The sequence below is a fragment of the Globicephala melas genome, chromosome 19, assembly GCF_963455315.2.
Source record: "Globicephala melas chromosome 19, mGloMel1.2, whole genome shotgun sequence".
Taxonomy (NCBI): Eukaryota; Metazoa; Chordata; class Mammalia; order Artiodactyla; family Delphinidae; genus Globicephala; species Globicephala melas.
This window is the reverse complement of record NC_083332.1, coordinates 60,278,729-60,291,748: the sequence shown is the minus strand read 5'-3', so window position 1 is coordinate 60,291,748 and position 13,020 is coordinate 60,278,729. Positions and strand designations below refer to the sequence as shown.

The following is a 13,020-nucleotide window of genomic DNA, read 5'->3' as shown; positions in this document are numbered from 1 at the left end:
ACCATGGGTGGCGTTCTTTCCCTCTGTCTTCACACATTGCTTTAGTGTCATGGCTTCTACTGGTCTAGAGGAAAGGTTTAGGAGTAAAACACAGAAGCTTGGACAGCCCCGGACCCACCATTTTTATAGGAAAACTGGTGTGAGAACTTGTTTTTCAAGCTGGCAAATGTCGTACAAACGAAGAGAGGTGAACGTAGAACTGCTAGCTGTTATGTTGCTTCTCAGGACATCCCGACACCAGAAGGGTGTGGTCAGTGTTTGGACATTGGCTCTGCTCTGGTGTGTCTCGACTAGCTGGGAAAACTGTCCTGGAAGGACCATAAACAGATCTGAGCGCTAACATCATGGGAGTTCTTGCCATAAACTTTTTGGTCTGATGTCAGTGTCCCAAGGGACAGCTCTGAATCAGGCAGAACGGCCAAGTCACCAGACCCAGACTTGTAAAACCACAGGGCCCAAGAGGCCGAGGATGATGTATCAGTCAGGAAGGGCCAAGACACGCTGAAGTAACAAACAACCCCCAAATTCTGAGGTTTATTTTTTTTTAAATAAAGGCTTATTTCTCATTCATGGGGCAGGTCCATTGTAGGTCAGCAGGGCCCTCTGCCCAATGACTTGATAATTCCAGTTGCCCTGTGAGGCATGGGGGATGTGGAGGGTCTCATGGCAGCACTGAGGCACCCCAGCCGAGAAGTGACCCATTTCTCACTGGCTCATGACTCATTGGCCTGAACTAGTCACCCAAAAAGGCAGGCAGTGCAATCCTACCAAAAGCCTGGACAGGAAACTACTGGAAGTAGTTGGCAAACACAGCACATGTGGATATGACAACCACATGTAGCTGTTAGATTTCTGACCGATTGCTAATGGCTCACAGAGAGCAGGGTTGAGAAGGGTTCAGAGGTCTGCCGGAGAACATGAGCTGACCTATAAGCCGCGCCTGGGGTGGGTGCTGGCCTGGGGTTCTATGTTCCAGGGAAGCGCCGTTCTGGCCAACACCAACTTCCTCATCTCGCTGATGAGAAACCTGGGGTCCCAGAGGGAAAATGGCAGTCCGGGTGACCAGGCTAGTTAGTGGCAGAGTGAGCTGGAGTCCAGGCTTTGTTTCTCCTTTCAGCTTATTTATCACGCTACTACTTCTAGGACTCGGCCGAAAAATCAGACCATTCAGAGTTTTCATTTCCTCCCTCTGTTACATACCAAGGTTCCTTTTCACTTACTAAAAAATAAAAAAAGCAGGGCTACCCTGGTGGCGCAGTGGTTGAGAGTCCGCCTGCCGATGCAGGGGACACGGGTTCGTGCCCCGGTCCGGGAGGATCCCACATGCCGCAGAGCGGCTGGGCCCGTGAGCCGTGGCCGCTGAGCCTGCGCGTCCGGAGCCTGTGCTCCACAGCGGGAGAGGCCACAACAGTGAGAGGCCCGCGTACCGCAAAAAAATTTAAAAAAATTTTAAAAAGCAGCGCGGTCACTTTGTGACCCATTCCTCTCTCTTCTCAAATCTGGAGGCACTGACCCAGGGGGGTCACATTGAATGCTGGGTGTAGAGCTGTTGATGTGAATGAAAAAAACAAACAGAGGAAGAAGATCTGGCTGCATCTCCGTTGTTTGTTTGCAAGACTGAAACGATCCTGTCCTTATTTTTCAGTGGAGGGTCATGCGGCTCAGCCACACACTGGCATTTGGGGCTGTAATTCCCACCAAATGAGTCAGCAGAGAGAAGAGCACAGTTTTTCAGCAGACGTCTTTGAGTTGGTGCCCACTACCATTAAAAAGAAGTCCTGTTTATAACGCGACTCTGTAATAAGCGCAAAGCCCCGTACACCTCATACCCAGGGTCATCAGCGTCCCGGGGACCTGACCTCCCCGCCTCCCCCCGCCCCCGCCGCCACCATCAAGGGTAGACACAGCCGGCTCGTTCCAGCATGGGAACACTCACTTGCTTCCTTTTCGGAGGACAACATTGGCAGCACTTCTCAGTGCTGGAACACCCATAATGACCTTTGGAAACTGTGACTTATATTCCACCCTGGGATCCTGGAAGAGTGTGCGTGTGCACCTATACACACGCACGCACACGCACGTGTGCCCACGTGCCCGTGATGAGTATGTGCTGCAAACGTGTTTTTGTCCACCTCAGGCAGGAGCAGCTTCAGCTATAGATACAGACAGCCGCAGCCTGCCTGCTGGTTCAAGCGCTGAACAACTGGGGCTTAAATGCCACTTCCAGCCCAGAAAAGCAGCCCGTCCATGGCTTATTTATACTAATGTGTAAATGACTGACACTGGTTTTTTGGAACAAGTCTCAGTAGGGCGGCGCTGCTGAGAGTGCACAAGGTCACAGAGGGTTAAAGGTGTGTTAAAGGGGAGAGGGAGTTGCATTAAAATACAGGAGAAAAAGCACAAACAGAAAGTGGTATAGGACGGAAGGCAGACTTTCTCCTATCGGATACTTGCCAAGAACACACGTGGATCTCATCGTGACTGTGGTCTGAGCTGAGACCCATCCAGTCTCTCCTCACCGTGCTTGCTTGGCTGGAAAGCTTCCGGTTTGGGGCTGCACTAGCCCACGGGCTTGGTGTTGTCCCCGGGCTTCTCTGTCTCTCAGACCAGCCCCAAAGCACACCTGCGTCACTCCATTTAGACAGTCTTTTGCAAGCAACAAACCTGGGCTCCCAAAACCAAACCTCGTTCTTTGACGTGTTGTGTTGAAATAAAAGGCAACCTGCAGAGGGGTGTTGGGGGCGAGAGCGGAACGGGGTGGGATGAAGGACGCCGGGGATGGGAGCTGGGTCTCTCGGAGTCCCGGGAAGGTGGAGAGAAATCCACGGAAGGGGCCTGGCCACAACCGCATTCAGGGTTACTTGAGTCTTTGTGCCTTTTCCCTGAAGTGCAGCATCTCACAAGACTAAAAATGTATCATTATTCTGAGGCATGGAAAAATAAATTGGGGCTGGTTTGGCTAATGCAACTCAGATGCGGTGCCTCTCCTCCCTTCTGCTGGAGCTGCGAGGCCTCGGCCCATATCTGATCTGGAAGAAAACCCACATCTCAGGGGCTGTGATACACATCTCTTCCCAAGCATGTGTGTGAGCGCGCCTGGCCGCCCGCCGATGTCAGGACATGTGCTTGGCAGAGCTCTGCGGGGGCAGCCCCAGGGGGTGACGGACCCGTTAAGACGGCGCAGGTAGGATACAGGTGAGCTGGGCCACACCCCTGGCCGTCTGCTGGCCCAAGGGATGCCCGTGAAGCTTGTCTCTCATCGCTGCACGCGGTGGAGAAGGCCCTGGGTGGTGCTGTGCGCCTCTGGGAAGCAGTCCCAGCAGACATTTCACCTCAGCCCTTGGTGGTGAGGTCTGCAAAGGCCGTGTTTCCAAATAAGGTCGTATTCACAGGTTCCAGGGATTAGGGCTTGAACATATCTTTTTGAGGCACACAAGTAACCCAATATGGAGCTCTCAGACATATTCACTCATTTAATACTCACAACAGCCCTATGAGGTGGTCGCTACTGTTATTTCCATTAGACAGATGTGGAAGAGAGGCTCAAAGAGGCTAAGTTTCTAAGCCAACATCACTCAGCATTTTAACATGCAGAGGCGGGGCTTGAACCCAGGCAGAATGCTCCAGATAGCTTGGGGCTACTATGAGTAGTGCTGCTGTGCTCATCCATGCATAGGACTTTGTGTGGACGTGCGTTCTCTTGGGGTAACATCTAGAAGCGGGTATTACTGGGTCCTATGGTGAGTCTGTATTTAACCTTATAAGATAGGCCGTCCTGTTTTCTTCACAACGTGTGAGAGTTCTTGTTGCTCATATGTTCGTCAGCACTTGGAATTATCAGCCTTTTTAACCTTAGCTGTCCTTGTGGCCGCGGGGGGATATTTCATTGTGGGTGTGATTTGCATAAAATGAGTGCACAAAATAAGATGCAAAGTAAACAGAGAGAGAAAAAGAAATGCATCTAAAGCATTCAGATCACGCTTCATAGCCAGGAGGAGTGCTGTACGAATACTGAATTGTGACAAAGTTTCATCTGTGATGAAATGAGAGCCGTGAGAAAAAACAGCCAAGGGGGCAGGAGAACCAACAGAAACCTCAGCTCTCGCCATCCAGATGCTCTGTGAATTCTTTTCCCTGCTCCGTTCCCTGCTTCCTGCTCCCGTGTTTGCAGGCTTATGTGTCAACTGGAGCCCCAGCTTGGCCACAAAGAGGGTCCTTCACCTTCAGAAGAACCTGCGGCCTCGGAGAGCTGGAGAAATGGGCCACCTGGCCCCGCAGTGCCTTCTGAGGAATCTCCGACTCACCGACATCCTTGACTGTCTCCCATCCCTGCCTCGCTTGCCCACGCCCCAAGGGGTGCTGACGGGGACCATCTCCCACAGAAGCAACGTGCACGTGAACCCCTGTGCCAGGATTTGCTTCCCAGGAAACCCAAACTAACACGTGACCCATTGACTGGAGGGGAACAGAATATGTGAAACTGAGCCATTCTGAACAAAAATCCACAACGTACCGTCATACTCAGAGAAGGTACATGGTAAATGCAAATGAGCGTGTACACATCTCGGTGTTTCATGGACGCCAGCCATGCAGCCTCATATGGGGAGGCCACCAGCCCTCCAAACACAGTGACACACTTTACGGCCAAGCGTCCTAGCGTCTGTTGGCCTCGACACACCCTCTTATCCTTCAGGAGGAAGTGGTGGCCTTCTCCACTATGCGTCACTTGAAAGGAACTCTTAAAATACCATCTGAATGAAGAGCCCACCCAGTCTGCCCAGGCCACCCGCAAGTCCCCACATCGCATCTATGGCCGACTGGACCTTCATGGCAATGGTCACTTTCTAAAAATAGAAGCCCCTGCCCCGCAGAGTCGGGGGAACCACAGGAAGCAGTTGAAAACCACTTCCAGTGGCCGTTCTGCCTCCAGCAAGTTAGGAATAGAAGTGGGGCTGCTGTTGGATTAATAGGTCGCTTGCCCGGGCCGTCAATCAGCGTGGAGCAGCCCTGCATTGAGACGAGCTGCAGGGGGAGCGCGCCTTGTGTGCCTGGGCGGCCGGATCCATTCCCAGTCCTTCGAACCCCGCGCCAGCACAGGCGTCAGCAAAGTTCCTTGAATCGCAGGAAATGAACTTCTGCCTCTTTAAATCCCTGCAGCGGTTCCACGGGGCAGCCCTGCACCCCCAATGGCAGCTCCGAACAGATTTCTTTCAGTCCTGGATTTGACCTAACTTCTCCCCACCGCACAGCTGCTTGTATTGTATTGTGTTGTGTTGTGTTGTGTCGTGTTGTATTTTTCAAACAGCTGTACACGAGGAGGACCTCAACAGCTGACCTCAGCAGTGTGGGTTTTTTCTGTTGTGTGTTTTTGTTTTGCTGCAGCGCTGCCGACCTGAGGCTTGCCTCACACTTTGTAAAACTCACAGCAGCCGTATAAGAAAATACCAAGTTTGTCAGCTAACCCTGGTCTTTATTACAGTAACCGCCGTAATGTCAGCCAGCTGGGACGGTCCCAGCCGCCTGACACCCATCTGGGGGCTGGATAGGCCGGGCCTGCCTGACAGGGCTGGTGCCTTCCAGATGAGATGCCAGCTTCCACGGTGATGGAAACAACGAGGTCTTCACCGCTCGCTACTGCTTCTCTTAGGACAAAATGCAGAGGGAGGGAATGTTTCATTGGTAAAAGCCACAGTCAAAGTTAAAGCCCGAGCGCTCGCCGTGGCTGCACCCCACAATCTCGTGGGCAACCCCCTCCTCTGGTCAGCCGCCTCTCACTAGATTCCAGGCGCCAAGACACTTCCGTGCAAATGACAGCTCAGGTCCCTTGTCTCTAGGACCTGACGTCTGGGGCGGGGCCAGGAGACCAGGAAGAAACAAATTAAACCACTCCTTAAATAAGCCTCAAAAGCAATCGTGCAATTAAACAGATCAACACAAACAAAACAAAGGTGGCTCAGTGGGCTTTCGCAGGCCTGGCAGTGGGGGTGGGGGTGGGGGGCTGGATGTCATAGTTTGTGAGGGCAAAAGGTAGGGGACGACTGTCCCAGAGCATATTCTGGACCCGGAGCTGTTAGTGACCCTTCAGCCTGGACAGAGAAAGGGGGAAATGAATCAAAGTAAAAGCATGTACTGAAAACGGCGGCCGGGTCCCCGTCCCCATGGCCGCATCACTGCTCGTGTTCTGTGGCCTCCTTACATCCTGGCCCTTTTCAGGTGGGAGATTTGGGGCCCTTTCCATCCATTTATCAAGGAGGCACTCATCTGGGGGAGGACCCTCCTCTTTGGTGCATTTAGACCCGAGCTTATGGAATTGAGGAGTGGCCTCCGGCTCTGAAGCACAGGAAGTGCAGACTCGGGGCGCTGGGAGTAGAGAGAAGAGGAGGACAGACCCTCGGAGGCCTGTCCTGGGAAGCTGGACCCAAAGCAGGTCCTGAAACAGAGGAGAAGCTCTGGTCTCCTCCCCTCCATGGGCACCGTGTGCGGCAGGCACACAGTGACACGTCTGTTACTCACATGAATGCCTGCCTGTGTTTTGACCAAGACTTAGGTCATATTTGAAGTCTTAGCCCAGGTTTTCCACAGGGCAGTGGGTGCTCGGGGACAAATTTAGCCTCCAGTGAAGGAGCAGAGTCTTCCAAGGCTGGACGCAAAGCCAGCGTTGACCCACGGAGCGTGTGCAGCTGGACGTGCAGCCGTGTCGTCTCCAAGCCTGGCCTTTTCTGTCTTTGCCGTGAGGTTTCCCGGTTTCAGCTGCCTCTAATGACCTCCTTCCCGATGTAAGACTAAGCCCATTTTATTTGTACCATATGTCACAGATGCTGGTATGTGGCGTGGTTTGAGAAGGCTAAATCTGCCCATTGATTTGGGGTTTTTAGGGACCCTTATCGGGCTGGGACGGCTGACCGCTCTCCACCCGTCATCTGCGTATCCACAGGGGGCCTGCGGCGGAGTCACAGGGTCAGGCTGTCTGTCACCCCCCAGATGTTTACAATCTCAGAGGGGCTGGAGCCAGAATCCGGAGTGGTGTTCGGAAGACAGCAGAATGAGGAAAGTCTTTCTTGTTTTTTCCCTAAGATGCTCAAGGCTTGAGTTCCCAGGCTTCTGGATCAAGGCTGGTTGACTGGGCTCCAGCCCGTTACAGGCTGGACAGTCCAGAGCTTAGAGTGCAGCTCCCTCCCGGCATCTCGGCAGGAAGTGGCCTGGGAGGCTCTAACGCAGCATCCAGCAGGATGATGACAGTGGGGGCGCTGGTGGGCCTGGCTTGGGGCCCACAGACTGTGAGGGCCATTGCAGTGCTGGAGGGACCACCCAGTGGAAGGCAGCCCTAGACCGGGCAACAGGCTGCAGCAGGGGGCTGGGAGTGGGGCTGCAGGGTCCCTGCAAGAGGGGACTGAGCTGTAATTAGTCTCCCCAGGAGGCCAAGGTCACAACGAAGGTCTAGTCCCCGAGAAGGAGGGGAAGAGGTCGTGTCTGGCCTGACACCAGCCTGGGGTTTCCCTTTTAAATACACCTTTCGTTGTGTATTCAGTAAGTCAAACCAGCAGCACTTCTGCATCACCTGACCTTCTAAAAGCTGGCAGACTCTCTCACCATTGTGCTTCTGGCTCCTCTTCCGGAAACTTTTGAGAGATTTTGCGTCTTAGAAGAAGAGTGAGGTGCGATCTTGGGGGCATGAACACTTACAGCCATTACGGTCATGGCTCCTTCCCAAGAGGGTGCTTTCTCAAAGCTGCCTTTTGGTATACGGTGACTCAGTGAACCCTCTGATGATTTGGGATCTCACTTTTATTTCGTCTAAATGTAATCTTGTCGTTCGTCCGTAGGAGCCTAGGGGACTGTCATCAAATAAAAGAGACAAGCCCAGCACATGGTAGGCACTCGGCACTTTGTTGAATACATGAATAAATTATAAAGTAAAAAAAAAAGGAAGCATTTGACATCTGCATCTCAGAGTTAGGCCAGATGCCCTTTTATTTAAATGGAATTCCGTTTAGTGATTCAGTGTTTTTTGCCTGCTTATAGGTTTATTTCCCACAATTAAATAACTTAGATTTATCTTTCAGGGAGGTACAATATATTGATATATTCCATTGTGGTTTTCTTTTTCTCCAAGAAAGGCATATAGTGGCGTATTTTTAAGTATTGGTGTAATTGCTTCTTATAAATGTCATTCATGCTTGCTTTTTAAAAAAATTTAAGCAGAAATTCCTAAGAAAGCAACCAACCGCCCAAAATGTATTAACTCCTCCAAAATGGGATTAATATTAATGTGGCTGTCTTTTTGAATGTCCTCCTACATACATACACAAATATCGATAGAAAGCTGAAGAGAGGAAGTTAATACACGTGAGTAACACTATCCACACTATTTAAAAATGAAAATGTATTTCTTTTACTTGAATTTGATTGAAAAAATGTAAAGTAACACCAAGGGAATTGCCAAAATAATTCTTTACCACAAAAGATGGTGACACGGGGAGGAGGAAGGGTAAGCCGGGACGAAGTGAGAGAGTGGCATGGACTTATATATACACTACCAAATGTAAAACAGATAGCTAGTGGGAAGCAGCCGCACAGCATAGGGAGATCAGCTCGGTGCTTTGTGACCGCCTAGAGGGGTGGGATAGGGAGGGTGGGAGGGAGGGAGACACAAGAGGGAGGAGATATGGGGATATATGTATATGCATAGCTGGTTCACTTTGTTATACAGCAGCAACTAACACACCATTGTAAAGCAATTATACTCCAGTAAAGATGTTAAAAAAAAAAAAAAAAAAGATGGTGATTCCTAAAAATCACTCCAAAGCTAAGAAAAGTGGATGCCAAAACTGTGGGGAGGGGTGACCCAAAGGCTGTGCCCTTAAGGCAACGCTGTTCGACTCCCCCCAGGCTCCAGCTTCCACGCGGCCCCACTAACCGCCTGTATCACGTGTCCTTTGACGGGACCCATACGATATAAACTGTGTTCTGAATACTAATCCCCCCAGGTGTAAAGTTCCATATTTAGGGTTTATACTGTTTAGGGTAAATTCTATTCTGTAACAACAATCGCCCCGAGTGTGCAGAATCCTAATCTCTGTGGATTTCATGGTATCACCCATCGCTTCCCCACAGTGTCTTCTTTTGGGATTCTTCGTAAGTCTCTCGTTCAGCTCCACGTCATCGAGGAACTCTCCAGTGCCCTGATGGGATGAATGAGTGTAGCATTCAGTGTTTTCTTGTTTTGTTCTCAAAAATACCGATTTGTTGTCTTCATACTTGAAAGACAATGTACCTGGGCTTCATATTCTTCATCCTGTTTTCTTTTGCTCAGAACTTTGGGGAAACTGCTCCATCATCTCCTGCCATGAAATGTGGAGGTGTGGAGTCCCTTCCACCAGCACTTCTAATTCCTTGTTAAGGGGAATGTTCCCACCTGTCTCTAAACAGGTCACGTTTGGTGCTGTCTCCAAATATGGGCTTGTCTTTGTCTGCCCTCAGGGTCCACCCTCTTCTCTCTGCTTGTGGGGACCTCCTCTCTTTGTCTGTTTCCTTTCCATTCACTGTAATCATCTCAAGACTTTCCTCTGTCTCATTTGTCATCCAAGGCTACTCTGTTCCCTGCTATCTTGAAGCAACACTGGGAACTGTGAAATCCTGGTTTCCCCGTTTTTCAGCTCAAGCGACTTCCAAGGCCACGTGGCCAGAGCTGAGTTTCCACTCCTGGTTTGTCCGATTCCAGTGCCTGGGTTCAAAGGATTCACCACATACTGCTCAGCTTTTTAAACTTGGATTCTGAAAGACTCTGTGTATCTCTGTGTATTTTTTTCTTGAGGTACAATCTTTATTGAGATATAATTGACATATCCACTATGTAGGTTGAAGGTGATAATGATTTTAAGCATAATGATTTGACTTACATACAGATATGTAATTTGTATATTGAGGAATCAATATTTCATTCCAAAATGCCACCTATATCTGAGCTTGCAGCTTTCACTGCCCACCTCCCCATTCCCCACCCTCATCACTGTTCATTTTTTATTCTGTGTCCATAACCAGAGATCCTCTCTACCCAAGTCTTCCCTGGGGCTGATCCCGTCGAGCTGGATGTGACCGAAGTCTTGTTCTATCAGATGTTGAAGGTTTAACGTCAGTGAAGGCTGTGGTAGAAAACATCTCACAGGTTTGGGGAAGTTTTTTTTTCATTATAGAAATATGCCATTACATTTTAGGTTTCTGGATAATATGTGTATTCTTTTGCCCATACAAAGAGCCTATATTATTAGAGCCTCTAATAATAGGTGGGTAAATCCCTAGGTAGTATAGTGGATGTCTCTGGGGTTTTCTACCGAATCTCTGCTCTATAGACTGACATTTCTCTCATCTGCTGAGTCAGAAATGCAGGATTCGCCAGTCAGTATGGACAGTTTGGCTCCCTGGCCATGCCATGCCTCCCTGAGGACTTCTGACAGGGTGACAGAGCCAGTGTCAAAAAGGCTGAAGCTGTGAGATGTAAACTCAGTCCCGGCCACACGGGCTCTGTTCTGAGCCTCCACACACCAGCCCCAGTCCTGTCCCAGGACCTTTGCACTTGCTGCTGCCACCACCTTGCACTCTTCCCCTCAGTCATCAGGACTCTCTCCCTCACTTCTTTCACACGGTGTCTTCCAGAGCATTATCTCGTCAGAGGGAGCTTCTCTGACCACTGCATTTGATACAGCACACACACACACACACACACACACTCACATGCCCGTGCATTTACACTCGCAGGTGCACACCACCACATACACGTGTGCACGCGTGTGCAAGCACTCCTTCCCTCTTTCTCCTCCACCTTCCGTGCTCTGCTTTAGATTTTTCGATTGTCAGTCCTTGTCACATCCACTGAGTGTTGTGGTTTCTGTTCCCTTTCTAACTGCCCAAGGGGCTCAGAACTCCAACAATCCCTTCTTTTCACTGCCTTCTTTTGGGGGGGTAGATGGAAGGGACTGAAATTGTGGGGGGAAGGTAGGAGACACGTTAATCAAGAGGAAACCACCAAAAAAAAAGAAACTCACCCGCACATATGCACACACTCCTACACTCACCCATAGAGGCCTTCTCGCACGCACACGCTCATGCACACACAGACGAACACACTCACACGTGCTCGTTACCCTTTTACCTGCACCCTCTTCATTCTCCATCATGCAGTCGTCACCCCCTGCACACCCAGCGGAAGCTCCAGAAGCCTCCTGCAGGGCCCCCGAGCCTTGAGGGGCCCCAAGCACTTGGTAAAACACACGAACCACCTGTGCAGTGGATAAACGCATGTGTGACCACGTGGGGGACAAGCTTGGTGCCTGGGCTGGCGAGTGTGTGTGAGTCGGAGTCAGGCACAGGGGAGGGGGTTCAAATCCCACTCCCTCTGTCACTGACTGCCTGACCCCCCAGAGCGCCCCCGGGTGCAAACAGGGACACTCAGGGAACTACTGGTGGTCGCGAGAATAGGAGACGGTGCCCAGGGCTGGGCGCACTGACTGCACCCTGCGGCTGCAGGCGGCCGCTCACACAGCCTGGTGTGGGGCTGCCCAGATGGCGTGAATGCATCACGCTCACGGCTGAGATGTTTGTGTCCCCTCACTGCCCCCCCCCCCCGCCCCGTGCTTAACAAACTTTGCTAGGCAGCCCTGGTTCTCACTCTTCCCCTGCATTTTATCTGCACGCGCGATTGTGCGGAGCTTCAGGCCACCACTCCTCACAGTTGAGAGGCTCAGCTCTTGCCCTAAGGGACAGAGAGAAAAGAGGTAACATTGACCTTTTTTGTTTCTACTTTGCAACCTCAGTGAAGCACTTCCTTTCCCCACCCCCATCCAGGAAGGGGAGACCATTACTCAGTTTCCAAAGTCTGAGCTCTCCTATACCTGCAGGGTGGGACCAGGGCCCAGGGAGTGTTGACACTGCCTCAGGGTGGGAAGGGCTGTGCTCTCTCCTAGGAATGCACTGGCCTGCACTTCAGATGGGACAGGACACAGATGCCATGGGTCTCAGGAGTTGGGTGGCCAGATGAAATATGAATAATTTTTAATATAATAATGTCCCATGCAATATTTGAATGTCAGAAAAAAATGAATAATTTTAGTATAAACTATGTCCCATGCTACTAAAAAACCATTTTCATTCTTGTCATGGGTTGAATAAGTGTCCTCCAAAAAATTCACGTCCACCCGGCGCATCAGAACGTGTCAAGCTGGAAATAGGGTCTTTACGGATATAATTAGTTACGATGAGGTCACACTGGACGAGGGTGGCCCTAAATCCAATGTCTGCTGCCCTTATAAGAACAATATGTGAAGACACGGAGACACACCAAGGGAAGGCCACATGAAGACACAGGCAGGGACTGAAGAGACGCTTCCACAAGCCAAGGAGCCCCCAGGATTCCAGCAGCCACCAGAAGCCTGAAGAGACCGGGAAGGTCCCTCCCTCCCTCAGGGCCTCCAGAGGGAGCACAGCTTTGCCCACACCTTGATTTCAGACTTCTGGCCTCCAGACAGCGAGGGAATACATTTCTATTGCTTTAAGCCCCCCAGTTTGTGATCATGTGTTATGGCAACCCTAGGAAACTCACACAGTTGTTTATCTGAAATTACCATTTAACTGGGCATCCTGCATTTTTATCTGCTGAATCTGGCAACTCTAGATTACTCCCGGCATCCCTCCAGCGCAGTGGTTACAACGGCCTGCTTAGAGTCCCAGACCTGCCCCTGTGCTCGTTTCCCTGGTGACACAGGCAGGGCATCTGCAAAGTGCTCAGAGGGGTGGCTGCCCGCAGCAGGCTCTCCTCACCTCCGCCTGCACCTCCACCAGCTCCTGGCCTACGCTTGTTTAGACTATGGTGGAGTTGTCTGCCCTGCACTAGACCAGCCACGTGGGCTGCTGTGCTTGGGCTCCAAGTAGCCATGGTGGAGATCACACCAGACCCCTCCCTCAACTATTCTGAATTGCTTAAGACCACCTAAGACAGGTAACTGTCTCTAGGGAGTTGACTTTTCC

At 50.9% G+C, this 13,020-nt stretch overlaps 1 protein-coding gene across 1 annotated transcript in view; it reads left to right on the top strand.

Annotated features, from left to right (window-relative positions):
• Positions 1-13,020, top strand: part of C19H16orf95 (chromosome 19 C16orf95 homolog) — a 521,908-nt gene that overhangs the window by 410,934 nt on the left and 97,954 nt on the right. The window contains 1 exon segment of the mRNA XM_060289339.1: positions 10,042-10,165. The gene's annotated coding sequence lies outside the window, so the exon portion shown is untranslated.